This window comes from Apteryx mantelli, chromosome 12 (assembly GCF_036417845.1).
Source record: "Apteryx mantelli isolate bAptMan1 chromosome 12, bAptMan1.hap1, whole genome shotgun sequence".
NCBI classification, from domain to species: Eukaryota; Metazoa; Chordata; class Aves; order Apterygiformes; family Apterygidae; genus Apteryx; species Apteryx mantelli.
This window is the reverse complement of record NC_089989.1, coordinates 22,585,229-22,600,508: the sequence shown is the minus strand read 5'-3', so window position 1 is coordinate 22,600,508 and position 15,280 is coordinate 22,585,229. Positions and strand designations below refer to the sequence as shown.

At 42.5% G+C, this 15,280-nt stretch overlaps 1 pseudogene; it reads right to left on the bottom strand.

The window, feature by feature from the left end:
• Positions 1-213: 213 nt before the first annotated feature.
• Positions 214-15,280, bottom strand: part of LOC106483813 (uncharacterized) — a 31,222-nt pseudogene continuing 16,155 nt past the window's right edge.

The following is a 15,280-nucleotide window of genomic DNA, read 5'->3' as shown; positions in this document are numbered from 1 at the left end:
TCATAGAAACTCTATTATATACTTTACAAAGTGAATTATGCAATGATACCTTTTTACGTATAGCAGATAGAAGTTGCCACGCTGTGAAATGCTGGGCATTTGGGGGAGAAGCTAAAGCAATTCAGCTTGGGGACTGAGGGCTTTTCCTATCTACCCACTAAAGCCTAAAAGGTTTTAGAGACCCTCCGGAGGAGGAAAGCATGGAGATGGCTCTCACCACAGGCTCTGCCCACCTTCAATGACCAGATTGTGGCCCGTCATGTAATCGGAGGTTTTGGTGGCCAGGTAGACAACGGCAGCCTGCAGGTCTATCACCTGGGCCAGCCGTCCGGTAGGGATGTCCACCAGCCAGTGTCGCACCAGCAGCCCCAGGTCCATGGACCAGATGAGCGGCATGTCTATGACCCCCTAGAAAGAGCGCACACGCTGTTATTTTATTACCGGGTTTCATCGAAACGGAAGCTAGCGCTTAAAAGAGTGCTAATTAGGAAAGAAAACCACAAAATAACTCTGAGGGAGAGCCCCAAGTTAGACCTCCTCTATATCTACTAAAAGTCAGAACTACAAACTTCGGTCGTGATTTTCTTTCTCGTTGCCTTACACCACTGCTAGAAGTTTTACACCACTTAGAAGTTTTCTTCTAAAGTGAATCCCCACATATTGTATCCTTGGCTAACAGAGCTGCCCCCGTACTTTTAGGTTGCTCACGTAATATCCAGTTTCCCTTTTCCTGCAGAAACAAGCACGTCACGGGAATCGAGAGCGACCAGAACCGCTTCTGTCGCTGTGCTCAGGAACCCTCTTCCTTTTCCCAATTTCTTTTTTCAGCGCTTCACAGCATAACGTTACACAGCGTGTTTGCACACAGCCGAGCACTGAAAACAGCCCAACTTTCCATATGTCAAAAAAACAGCGAAAACAAAAGCCAGCACCTTTCCCAGCCCTAGATCCTCTTTGCAAAAAAAAGAAGAGGCAAAGACAAGCGCAGCACGCTGAGTGCAATTTCCCCGTAAACGAATACCTCGACAAATCACAACACACTTACCTGTCTTGCTGGGCTTACATTAATGAGTGACTACACCATCTATTAAAACTCCGCTAAGTTCATTTTCCTCAGGTGCCCTAAAAATGAGTGATGCTATAGAAAGCACAGTACAGGACTAACATTTGGCTGGCTTTTATGACTTTAACTGCAACTGATTTGTCATACTCCTCCCTAACAACATATTTGTATTTTGTGAAATGTATAATTTTTTCAGCCCCTGAACAAATATATTTACATAACTGTGTCTAACGAGAAATTACATTTAACTTCTCAGAAATGACAATAACTAAAACCTGAACTGCCAATTCCACTTCATTAGTGTGGTAGAAATGCATTCCAAATGTTAATAAAAATTCCAACATGCTGATAAATTAGCGCTTCTAAGGAGCATGTGACACCTTGGTTAACATATTCAACCTCAATTATATTTCTCTTCAGCACCCTGTTATCTGGAACCTTTGCTGGCAATCAGAGGTGCTGTTTTTCAGCGGCCAATTTTCTAGATAATGTAGCTTATCAACACTGTGGGTAAACTTGCCAATGAAATCAGGCTGCACTGAACCACACACACGCTAATTGCATCTCTTTTTTATGCATATTTACAGACTGTCACTTCAAAGAAATCAGTGGCCCATTGAGGCAGCCAGTTAGCTGGAAGAATTGCCTCTTGCAAATGAAAATTAGCAAACAAGCTAGTGATAAATATGAAATGAACAAAGTATAAAAATGCCCGTTTTGTTCTGAAACTTCATCGGCATCCCAATTTATACTTCCAAGGAAATAATTTTTTGAGACACACTGGATTCTGGGTATGAGATTTACCTTTTGTTTTAAATGAAGTCTGAAATCTTCTATTTACTCTGGTACAAAGTGGAACTAATGCAGACTTTCCCCCAAATGTTTCTGTTTTCGCTAATCAGGCAGGATTTAAATGTCAGCTTTATTTTTTATTGTAATCATCAGTAAAAACCAAAGCAGTTCAGGAACACTGAGCAATGCAGCTTGGTTAAGCTCTGGCAATGTAGTAAAATCAAACACATTCCGGGATAGGACTGCAGACAGTTCACTTATTTCCCCTAAGCACAGTCTCCCGCTCTCCTCCTCACTTGACCAAACTCCTTGAGAACTGTTTTTTCTTTTTTTTTCTGAGACAAACACACTTTGAGCAGCAGAAGTGAAATATGTTGGACTCCTTTCTCTTAAATGTCTTTCTCTGTGCTTACAAAATCATTGGAAGAATCATTTTGGCTTACACTGTCAGAGATCGGAATAAGACCCACACTATGCTCTTTTTAATTTACATATATGCTTTAATCCAAAGGGGAACGTGGATTACAAAATATGACACATGTTCTTCCAGCATAGCCAGTATAGATAATACAGATTTTGCTAAAAAGAGGATCCTTTTTCATCTATTTGGAAAACTGATCCTTGGTCTAATCGCTGCCACCTGTAAATCACAGAACTATACCTCTTGGTGGACTTTTCTTTAATTTTGCTTCAAGTAGTAAAAATTTTGATGCATAACAATAAACTTCCTCACAAATTTTTGTTATATAAATGAGGGAAAAAATATAGCACAAAACTTAAAGTTGCAAACACACATACTGATGGCACTATAAATATTAGGCATGTCATTGATACTACACATCTTCTGGGAAAGCTTTGGTGCCAAGTTGGGCAATTTAATGTTGTCGAACCCTTTTAGGCAGATTTTAGTTGGCTTCTAACCAGTTCCAGCAAAGACAACTGCCAATGCATTAATTCCCTACCTCATCTTGTATGCAGTGCTGAGCCTATCAGTACTTTCTGTTGCATGTCAATGTAATATCAAACTGCTGGTTCCTTAACATTAGATATGAGCATCAATATTTCATTATTGATACACAGGACAATTTGAGGCATTAGGAAAAAAAAACAATTGCCTAAAACATTTCCACTTCGAGAGACACATTAGGAAAAATATCACTTACCAGATACTTAACTGGAATTGTTACGTGCGTTCAATCCCCAAATGAGAGCAAAAAAAGATTCCATCTGCGTGTAACTTGATTTCTTTCAGATGAGTTATTAATTTGAATGAGTTAAGTACACTCCACTTAATCAGGAAGTGTTTAATCAAGAGAGCCACTTAATTGGGACATCTCCCAAGGAATTAGATTTAAGTCCAAAGACACTCGCCAGCAGCGACTGCTGCATAATGGGGATAGCAATGCTGCCTAATTGGGACGCCTTCAGGTGCGCCCACGTCCCTCGGGGAAGACTCCAGCACCTATTTTTATTTTATTTTGTGTCACTAAGCTGTGACACAGCTACGAGGGCAATGGGAGAGGTGGCCAGCAACGGTGGCCCGCAGGCCAGCCACGATTTGAAAGAAATCTGATTAACCAGTGTCACGTTATTAATAACCCCGATCCAGGACAGTACTTCACCCTCAGAAAATACTAAACCAAAACCAAAACCGGGCTGTATTGCAGAATTATCTAAAGCACCAGGCTTACCTGATCAGCGAGAGAAGCCTGTAGGTTCAATTTCATAAATGCAGTAAATCATGCTAAGGACTCTGCCATAACATTTTACGCATTCATAACTTTTATGCATCGCTCTGCATAAGTTTTATGCACTCATTAAAAAAATAAGTTGATAAAAAGTGACCAGATAGGAAGGGGGAAAAAAGGCCAGAAGGTTTGCATGGTGAAATAATGTCTGAGGCCAAACTGGAGTATCTGGAGCTGGAGAGAGAAGTACGCTGAGAGTGCCATAAAGCACCGAAGCAGCAGCATGTGGGAAAAGCAAAGGACTTAAGGGCAAATTTATGTATTTTAATTATCCAGGGCTAATCTTAGGTACCATTATGCCCTATATCAACTTTTGTGCTCCCCATACCCCCCAAAATATCCTCCTGTTATAAAATGGCTATGTGCTAGTTTGAAGGTGTATGCTCAGAAAGACTGGTGCATTTGGGACAAACTCTTATTTTTCAACCCTGCGAAGGGCTCCGATGACATCGACAGCTGCACCGATGCATTAAGGCTTTGGCTAGGCACTGAGCGCTAAGCCCAAATGAGCTGCAGATGCCCCTGTGCCTGGACGAGCCTGGTCTAGAGACATGACGCAAGACTTCAAGGCCTGGTGGGGTCTCGAGGACAGGTCCAAACCTGCACTTTTTTTTTTTTTTTATCTTAATTCAGGGTGAGACTGAAATGCACGTTCACATCCCACGTAGGCGGCGGGGTAAATATTTAATCAGCGCAAGGAATAGGCGGCGTTTGCTTTTGGTGCAGAGCAGTCGGAGAATTCACAAGCAGCCACACAAACCGCTGCACGGTTCCTTGCTTTGAAACCCAACCCAGAGCTCCCCGGGCAGTCCTCGGCGAGGGGAGGCTCGGCCAAAGCTTTGAACTGACGGGAGGAAAAAGCTGCCTGGTTTCCACAGCCTTTCGCTCCGCTTCCCAGCTGCATTAGTCAGAACCACCATAGCGAGAACAGGCGCCCTTGAAAATAGCAAAAACATTTGTCCTCTGTGCGCCCTTTCTGGCTATTCCTCCACACACAGAAATCCCACTTTCTAGGATTGGATTTTGAGCTCAGAGCTGGAGTTTAAGACAGGTAAGGATGATTAAAATGCAACTCATGTTGACTTAAAAAGTAGGAAAGAGAAGCATGACTCTATTTTTTCTCCATGCTCTGACTCCAAAAATGTAACTTCTTGAAATATATGTTTATAACTTATACAAAACAACGAGTTTTGATCATTCACTGGATATTTTTAAAATTTATTTTAACCCCTAAAAATCAGTAATTTCTCATCTAAAGTGCCTTCTAACCATAATTGCTGTGAATGCAGCACTACTATCCCACCTCTGTTAGTAAAGATTACTGGTGTGTTTTCAGGCACAGCTCCTGCCCGGTCCTGCTGACCTTCACTAACTCCCTTCAACTCCCCTGGCTCCTAAAAGCCAGTGTAAATTCACTAGACCTACTTGGGAGAACTCTGTTGCGGAGCTGCTAGCACTGGCATGGGGAAAATCCTGTTAAGAAGGAAGATGCTGTTTAAAGAACCTGTGGATCACATAGAGCAGAGGCGGGAGTCACTGTTATAATTAGCAATAAATAATCATAAGGAAGACAGCCAGCACAAGGAAGTGGAGAGCAGACCAACAGTAAAAACAGGCACTTGCTGTGGAGCTTTGTGATTTTTTTTTTTATTCCACTTTGTGGATTAAAATATGTAATTTGTTTTTCCTGATTTGCTGTACATTATATCTTCATTATTACAATTTAACTCCTGGGTTAAAATCCTGCTCTTCTTACTGACTCTGATTGACTTCAATGGTCTACAGAATTTGACCGCTTCCAATTAGCGCCATCCACTTGGGTTTCCGCTCAGCGCTACTGTGCACTGTTAATTGTTTAATAAAGTGACTGTGTTGTGCATGTGTGTGAGAAACGGGGAGAGAAACAGTCTAGGTGGCAAAAAACTTTGCTTCATGAATTAATACCACAAAATAAAATGTGCAGCTTTAAGTCTCCGAAAAGAAGGAAAATGCAATTTGTAACAAATATATATATTTATTTACAAAATTACACCTGGTCTCCTGTGATTGTCAGAGCTGAACAGTATCTCAATTACAGCAGTACAATGTGGCTTTTAAAGTGCCTATGTATTTGTCTCAAGTAAAAAGGGGAAAGAAGTATTGTCTATTAAGTGTCAAAAGCCTTTTCTTTAACCGCAGAAGGCTTGGACAGACTAAGGAAATATTTCATCTGGAAGAGAAATGCTAAAAACTACCCTTCATGTTATTGGAAAACCTATTATCAAATGCTAAAACCTCTTCTTAAATCCCTGAGTATACACAGCAACAGAGCAGACTCGGTTCTAAGTATTTAAACCTTTGTTAAGGAGAAGACAACGTAAAAAGGGATGCAATCCACCTGCTAATTAGAAACTTTATTTTCCAAGATACTGTTCATTTGAGCTTTTTAGAACATTTCATTTTCTTTGTACTTTCAAAACGAGACTGCATTTACTTACGGGGAAATGCAGTTGACTTTTACTCCTCTGTCAATCCATTCGGTTCCTAACGTCTGTGTTAATTTTACGACCCCAGCTTCCGAGGCGGCGTATGCTAACTGCTTCTGTGGGTGCGGAACTAGGAGGGATTCAGAAATAGAGGATTATTTAGTCTCCGCAAATGAATATGTGTCTGGAAGCTTAAGCACTACATGGACAATTCCCTATATTAAGATGAGGTATTTGCCATTTACCCCGATACTTGGCAGGGAGCAACAAGAATATAGCCACCCACCACATCACAAAACTCTAAATCTGTATTTTCCCATCTAATATTTTTGCCCCAGCATCTGGGCAGCTGAAAAGAAAATGAAGGAAAAAAAGAAAAAAAGAAATTAAAAAGATCCAGATTTGGGAAAAGCCAAAAATAATGCATTAAACATACACAGGCAAGTATTTTTTTACAAAATAAATAAACATATATGCCTGTCCACATGCATATATTATACACATAATATATGCACATTTATATATGATACTTATGTATACTATAATGCTAATATAATATAATGTAATAGAATATAATATGCATGCATAACAGACTTTATATAACATATTATATTATATATAGCTCCCTGGAACAAATTATTCTGCTTAATTTTTAAATTAGCCACAGTCTGAAGCAAACACATCACATTATCTCCTCAGTGTTTGTGTGGATGTGAGCAAATGTGTGTCCCAAGGATGCAGAACACCCACCACTTTCAAAATCTGAAGCTTTCGCAAATGTTTCAGGGCTGTCACATGTCAGTCACGGAGGAAAACGATCGGCTCGGCTAACACCGGCGCCGTGCGCTCGGGGGGCTCGGCAGCCTTCCTGGGAAGCTGCTTGAGGACTTGTCCCCAGTGGGTGCAAACCGTTAGGTGACACTGTACCCTAAAAGCACGTGAATCATTTGTGCAAGATATAGCAGGCAAAACCCATAGTACGCTGGTAAAAAAGACAGCATATGAGCGGCAATGGCAATTGGCAATAAATTCACCTGAATTTCTGCAGGTGAGCTGGTCTAGACCACCACTCGCCATGGTACCCCAGCACATCCACGTGTTTTTATTGCCTAACACGATTGCTTTCAAGCGTGCCATTTGAAAGGGTGAAAAGCAGAGAGTAACAAACGGCAACGTCGTCGAGGTAGTTAGCCCAAAGCCCCGAAGAGCGAAGAGCCTTCCGGCAAGGGCCTGAGCGCGCGAATGAGGACCTTTGCCTTGAACATAGACGTTTGCGAGTTCCCTCTATAGAGCGCGCAGGCTTGGGGCCGCAGCCAGTGTTTCTTTTTCTCGGCGTGTGCTGAAGGTGTCGCCAGAACAGGAAGACCTTTCGCTTGCTGCCAAGGGAGCGTTCCACACCGCGGCCCCCTCCGCCAGCGTTTCCTCCGCACCGGTTTTTCGTTCAATACCGAATGATCCTCATTTCTACCGGCAAAACGGTTTTGCCCTTTGTGCGTGTCTGTCACCCCACAGATGCAGCACTCCGTGTGGGCTCGCGAAAACGAGTGGAACGTAATTTCTTGATTAATTGCTGTGCATCAGCTCCAGGTTACGTACAGCTTCGGTAGTTAACCCCGTAACCTCCCCAAAGCAGGTCTTTGCTAAACTTTCTAAACATGTCTGTTTGTGATAAATCATTCGGCATTTGCTAAGAGGATAAGAGCTTTGGCACCGTCTTTGCCCTTCTAGCACGTGTGGGTGAAAGCAGCAAGTCGTTGCACGCTATCAGAGGCAGCTTTCCGATTTGGGGTGGGTGCTCAGGCAGCATTTGCAAGAGTCCCTCCATGCAAGTGCTTTGGTCTTCACAGAAACGGTTAAGCAAGGTAATTCAGAAGATGAACTTTCTCCCTCCTGAGATACTTGGCACCTCTTAATCGTAAAGGCTCAAGAACAAGCCGGAGGGTGTTAGGAAGCTCTGGAGCTGGGGAGTCCGTCGCTGCCGAACACCCGGCGCCGCGGCCTCCTCCCTGGCTGCTGCCATCCTTCCAGCTGCGCTCTCACGGATGAAAAACGTAAAGCCTCCAAATTTACACGAAAAGAGACCAGAGCTTCTGAGTAAAGCCCTGTCTCCAGAGGTGCTACAAAAAATAAAGGAATTTGTAAGGGTTCTGGAAAGGGAGGACACTCACTTCTATTCCAGAGAGAAGATGGCAGGAGAGCAGATAAAAATGCTGCCAACATCAGCTGCATTACATTTTAAACACCTGACACTGTGTTTTTGCTACCTTGTTTGGTGCATAAGGCTCCTAGCCTGACCTTGAAGCAGCCGTGTAATGTTAATGAGAGGTGCACAGAGATACAGGAGACCAGACCACTTACGGCTAAAGATATTCACTGTGAAAATTACAGATCCGAGTTACACCTGTATAAATCGTGCGGAGCAGCAGCCGTCTCGTCTCCGCTGCTGTAGCGTACGTCTGGAATAATTCCAGCCAAATATCAGAATCAAAATGCACATATGCAAAATGTATGCAGCTTATCTTCAATTAATTAAAGTTGATTCGGAGCAGTGTATCCGAGAAATCACAAACAAATCTCCCTACCCTGCTAAGAGTCTCCTCATTTTCCTGCCTCTCTCAGGAAGGACTCAACCTACCAAAAAAAAAAAAAAAAATTATATCCCCTAACTATTTCTAGAAACATTTCATACTATGCCAGTTGGCCAACATACTTAAATAACCAACCAACCAACATATTTATTTAACATTCAGCAGATGGACATGATATGAACATCGTGGTTTGCAGTTGTAGTTTTATAACTACGAGAGTTTTCCCATGCCAAGTTTGAAACAGGTTCAGAAGGTAAACGCATCCCCGCCCGACTTAGCTCCCGGCCTGGCCGTGCCCGCGCGCGTCGACTTGCGACGACGTTTTGGTGCGCCTCGTGGGGTGCCGCCTCGTGGGGTGCCACCGCGGGGGCTGCTTCCCAGGCTCCGTGCCCGCTCGCCCGGCGCCTCCGCTCTACCTAACGCCCAGCCAGCTGGGGCGAATTTCCAGCGCGCCGTGGCTTTCTCCGACGCGGAATACCTCCTCATACGTTGTGCTTTGTTATTACGGAGCGGGCTGCGGCAGCCCAGAGCGCGGCACCAGGCAGGCGAAGTTTAAAGCTTTACGTTCTTTTCTCAAATTATTTTTGTTTGGGAGATTCTGTAACTCCGCAAATCCGGGCGGAGGGATGGCGCCCGGGTTTGGCCATAAGTAAAACAGCTGGTAAAGACACTTGAAAAAAGATTAACAACAACATTATAAATGCATTTTTTTTTGAAGAAACATTTAAAGTTACTGAGTAATAAACTGAACAGAATGTCATAGAATGTCAAACTGGGCACAGTAAAAATAAATGTTATTCCCAAGGAAAATAAAAGACTGCATATTTATGTAACATTCAGCAGATGGACATGATATTAATACAGGGGTTTTCAGTTGTACTTTTATAGCTACTAGATTTTCTTGCCTAACTTGGCAGCCCAAGGCACCATTTGATTTTTGGATTTGGACAATACTGCAACAGATGTCCAGACCAATAAAATAAATTCCTAAAGGGCTATGCTTAATTTGTGTAATTGATCAATTTTTGTTACATGGGCCTCAGTTCACCAGCATGTAACTGCCTTCCAGATTAGCTCAGCAGCAGGGATTTCATTCCATATGTTACGATGGTTTATTGGCGCCTTTGACGACACTGCTGATTCAGCAGCGTTGGTGGAGACACCTGTTGGCCACGATACTGAAATATAACCGCGGGCACCGGGGCGAAGCCCGGCACCGAAGCTTTCGGGCGGCTCGCAGACATCGCAAGGGCAGCGTTTCCTGCCATCGAGCGCGTTTGCCCGAAATTAAGAGGGAGCGCGCCAGCACCTCGCCCGGGCAGTCGGTGCTGCAGACGCCACGGAGGTGACTCCACCTCTTCTATAAAAAGTAATAAGTGCTCTGAAACATAGAGGACAGATAAATGTTGAAAAATGATATCAATAAAAATTTTGTAGTACATTTCCTCTAATACAAAATGTCAGTGATTTACTCCTTCCCAATACAGGTTTAATTGATTCAAATGGCATCGGTAGTAATTAAAATATGGATTCTGAAGCACAACTGTTAGCTCTCATCACTCACCTATTAAACTTGCCATAGATGCTGTGTTAATTATCTTCCCATATCCTTGATTCAGCATAATGCGGCCTGCAGCCTGTGACAGAAATTAAAGGAAAGACCAGTGACCCTTTTTGTGATTGTGCTAATAATGACATGATAATAAATTAGTCTTCACTTTTCAGAAGAGTTTATGTGCGAACACTTTTTTTTTTAAGTACTTGATATAAAAACTTGGTATAAAAATGGCTGATGCAGGAAAAAATCCCATTGCCATTTCAGTCCTTTTTTGTGGTTGGAAACATTTTTCAAAAAAATGCTAATGTTGGGAATGGCCCCCTAAAGATTTCTGCTTCTCCAGAAGCATTGAATACCCATCCTTTAAAAATCAGGCCATTCCTAAATGTCTGAGTTTGGCCAGCCAATAATTACCGCTTACTTTTGAAAATATTGATCAAAATCTGTAGCCGACAAAGAACTAATCTCTTCTGAACTCCACCAAAACTAGGATCAATTTTATTGTGATAATTAGTAATAAAGTATTATCAAGTCTTGGTAAATGCTTAGAAAACGGCTGTCCATTTGCAAAAACAGATTTCACTTACTTGACAGCACAAAAATAATCCTCGTAAATTAACATTAAAAGTTTTGTCCCGTTCCTCTAGTGAAGTACCTTCGCACGCAGAGTTCATATTGATTCCAGCACTGTTGCACACGATGTGGATTGTGTCCCAGAGAGCTACGATTTTATCTACAATCCTTTGCACATCCTCAAGTTTGCTTACATCTGCTGCAAGGGCAATGCTTTTAATCCCTGCGTTACAATAAGATTGATGAAGTTCACAGAGAAATTCACAGAGAATTCACAGAGAAAAGAAATCATGATCTATTTTATAATTCTTTATTGATTCACATATATATATACATTTATATTTATATATTTATTTATTTATATGTCACCTTAATTCACAGCTCCACAAACAGTAGCAAATTGCATGTTTCTTATTCTAATACTTTTTTTTTTTTTTTAAAGTTACTAACTGGTGTGAGGTTTGCCTGTTGGAGGCCAGCAGAAAACCAACACCTGAAAGTGGAGTTTGACAATGCACGAGGACGAAGCTTTGAACACTGCACCATCTTCTGTCCAAAGATTCAACTGCAGCTTCCCAGCTACGGCGAGTAATTCCAGCGGTCGGGCGGGCACTGAAGACCATAGGACTATCGCTTGCAGATGGCTGCTATCAGCTCATAAACCAGATAAAGGAAAGGATTCTTGCATTTTCTCAAGTGCAGATGTTTTCATGCCAGCCCCCCTGTCAATACTACAGAAATCAAACCAATTTGTCCAAAAAATGCTCTCTGGGTGAACTACAGCATCTGTACGGCTTTGAGTCTCGGACAAAACCAAGCCAGTTTTATCTAGGGGCTAACCAGGAAGACCTGAAGGTTCACAAGGATGGTGCTCACAGTCTTAGTTCCTGGAAATCACACTGCCAGAATAATGCAAACATACAGAAGCGAAAAAACTTACTGGAACCAAAATATGCAAAAGCTGCTAATTTTTTCCCCTGCCAGAAAAATCCAGACTTTGACTTTGCTCATGTGGAGTCAGAATCCCAAAGTATTCCAATGTTGATTTGTAAATTGCCTGATTTAGTTTATTATCAAAATCAGTTTTAAGTACCCTTATTATTAAACAAAATAAGCAGCCTACCAAGGCATCTGAAGCCAATGGGATTATCCGCATCCAGAAAGTTAAACCAGGCTACACAAGTAAGTGCTCTGGTGAACCGGTCTTAATTCACAAGAAGGAAAGCAGCTGTTAGGGTTATATCACAGATCAGCAGCCTACAAGCAAACAGTGGGAAGTTATAGCTGATAAAGCAAGCTTATTCCAGACCACTGGGCTGGGGAAAGGCTGGATGTTACGAGCAGGGCTATAACACGGGTTCTCCATTTCGTCTTTGCTGCTTTAATAACAAAGAAGGAATTGGTCAACAACTTAAAAATATATACAGTCTGCCAGAAAGAAAGCTGTGTTTTCCAAGCAAAACTATGTTGTCAAGGCAAGGACATGCACCACCAGCTAAAGCCATGCTGCTCAGAGGGCCAATGCCATGAATAGGTAAAGAGCTCCAGGAAGGGACTCTGATTTCCAGGGCTTGGGGCCATAGGAGTGGGTTCCCGTGCAACTCGCAGGTGCAAGCTCTGCTGCAGGTTCTATGGTCACATCATCTCCTCCCCAGGTCTAATAAGAGCACTGGTCGGGTCTCTTTCTCCTACTCAGCTGCCTATTTTCACTTAACTAGCAGGAGCTAAATACTGGTGAAAGTTTTCTTCTCCTTCAAAGCTGCTTGGAGTTACCTAGAAGCTCGGGAGTTAGTGGCAGGAGTTGGACAGGCCAACACAGTGAAGTCTTGTAAGCCCCCAGACTTACAAGGAGAGAGGAATGGCTGGTTCACCACATGAGTAGGGCTGACTGCTCATGGACACTCATGACTACCTGATCGATACCATACCCATACATCAGCATCTGAGCTGAGTTTGAGCTCCCGAACCATGCTGCAGACCTCATGAGAAAGCTCAGAAACTTACTTCCAAATGACTACAGGTGCTGCTATCCCATCCACAACCACCCACGTGGGGAGGAGCGATCCCTCCTCAGGTGATGTGAGGGATTATCTGCACAGGCTCCCATTTTGTTCTCTTAAATATGTCATAGGACTGGCTGTTCAGGTGGTGCTGAGCTCTTGCTTCATTCCAGACGTCAGTCCTGTGGGTAAGCTAATGTGGAGTCTGCCAGCACTGAGGAGTCGATGGGAACTGAAGCAAATGCCACCACTGGCTAGAAGTCTAAAGACTTATTTAGTTTTGATATTGAGAGAAATTTAAGAAGATTTTGGACTTCTATTTAAATGGAAAATTTATTCTCCATTTAGCCCTCTTTCAGGTCATTCTAATTAAAAAGAGGGAAAAAAAGGGAAAAAAATAGCCGTGAACCCTTCTTAGGAGGAGAAGCTCTCCCAAACTGAAGCTTTTGAGATGGAGGCTTCCATGGAAGCAATGCAGAACAATAAAAGCCCAGTGATGCTTGGAGAAAATGACAGGAAAGAGGCTTCCAGATGGAGAAGCTCCTCTTGATCTCCAGTGCCACCAGGAGCACATCAGAGTGTATGACACAAGGTCCTGCTGGTCTGGTGTGCTCCCCACGTCAGGCCACAGGAGCTAATGGTCCCTTCTGGCCTTCAGCTCTATAGGGGCTTCCTCGCTTCCCACGGCAGAGAAAAGGGCAGACAAACAACACAGCAACCTATAAAAACGAACGCACGTCCTGCTGCAAAACAAGGCCTCTTATTTTATCACAGGTTATGTTAAAAATATTTTGAAAGAATAAGAAAAGCCAGACAGCCCCGGTTGCTCCTCCTAATTGTTATCAAGACACGTAATGAACAGGGAGCTGCTGCAACTTTTCTTATTCTATTTACAGACAAAATGGTACAAGCGTGTAATTAATGGTAGCTGAATGAGGCTCTTCAACTGCCCTCCAACTCTCACCCCATTTGTGGCTTCATCTTATACATAAGTTCATAAAAACAAGACAAAAAGCGCTATGTGTGAGTATCTAGCAAAGAAACCATGACACCACTCTCACTTCAAAAACAGAGCCCCACACTTGACCTTAATCAATTCAACTGATACCCCTGCACTCTGAAAGAGAAAAACAAAAAAAAACAAAAAAAAACCAAAAAAACAGTCTCTGCCTTCCACAGTCCCCCCCAAACCATATGTTAAAAAGAAATATAAACTTTGGAAAAATAGCTTTAAATCGGTAGTGCCAATCAGGGGTAAAAAACTCAAGGTAATACCTCACTGCTACACACGTGGCAGTACCCAGTGCACCTTTTCGGTCTTCAGGGCAGTTTTGCAGGGCTCATGGAAGCAGTTCAGGAAGAAAAGAGGGCAGGAGAGGGGCCCAGTAGCTTCATGGAGGAGAGGAGCTGATCTGCCAGGTCTGCCCTTCTGCAGTAGATGTGCGTGCAGCCCCCTGCCATGGGGCTCCCTCTCTGGGCATGGTTCTCTGAATGGTCCCTCAATATAAATTAATAAATGGCATGTAGACAAGAAGATCACAACTGACATTGTGGGGAAGGCATTTGCATAGTTTACTGTGAAAATGCCCATTTTAAAAATCCCACCAGACTAATTCTCGCCTCAAGGTAAAGGCAGTTACTCCCCCTGAAGACAGAGGGGAATATGTAGCAGAAGATAACCCTTAGCATTTTTTGGTTATGTTTCATCATTTTTGGTTCTTCTGTCAGAATCTATCAGCAACTGTGGAAAAAGGTATTATTCACTTAGGACTCTAAAAACAAAGACCTCTGTGGTCAAGGGAGATACCTCCGAGCTGTCTAACAAAGATAAAACTGAGATCACAGGGTTTCTGATCTTTAAAACTCATCGTGAAATGATAGCACTATCTCAAAGGACAATAAAGGGCTCTTTGGTATAGGAAGCAAAGTGGGTTTAAGAAAGCTACCTAAAACGTTTTGAAAAAAGTATCAGTATAGGAATGACTTGGAGCACTGTGTTTCCAACTTTGAGTAAGAGAACCACAACCCAAGGGGGGGAAAAAAAATCACAACTCCTTTGTACCTACTATAGGTGCAAAAATGTGTATTAATACTACAATGATTGCTTTAATTTACTCATGTGAATTTTTCCAGAGTAAAGCTACCTGAGCCTTTTCATCAAAATGCATTTCCAACAGACTACATTGCTTCTTTGAAGCCAAAATATTTCATAGAAACATATTGATTTCAACAAAAGTTTTCAAGGGAAGGCTTCTGAGGTCCAAGCTAGACACTCTGGTTAGTGCTGAAGAGAAAGAGATTGAAAACCTGACCTTTTCAGATCCTTTCCAAAAAACGGGCGTTTGGATATAATTCCCTTTTACAAAAGCATTACAAAGTCTGGGTTTTGTTCCAACGAGGAATGACAATAAATTTGAAGCCTCAGAAAAACCTGTCATGAGATGGAATAGATGTTCCCTGACCAGCTGCACTGGTCAGGCTGACAGAGAATAT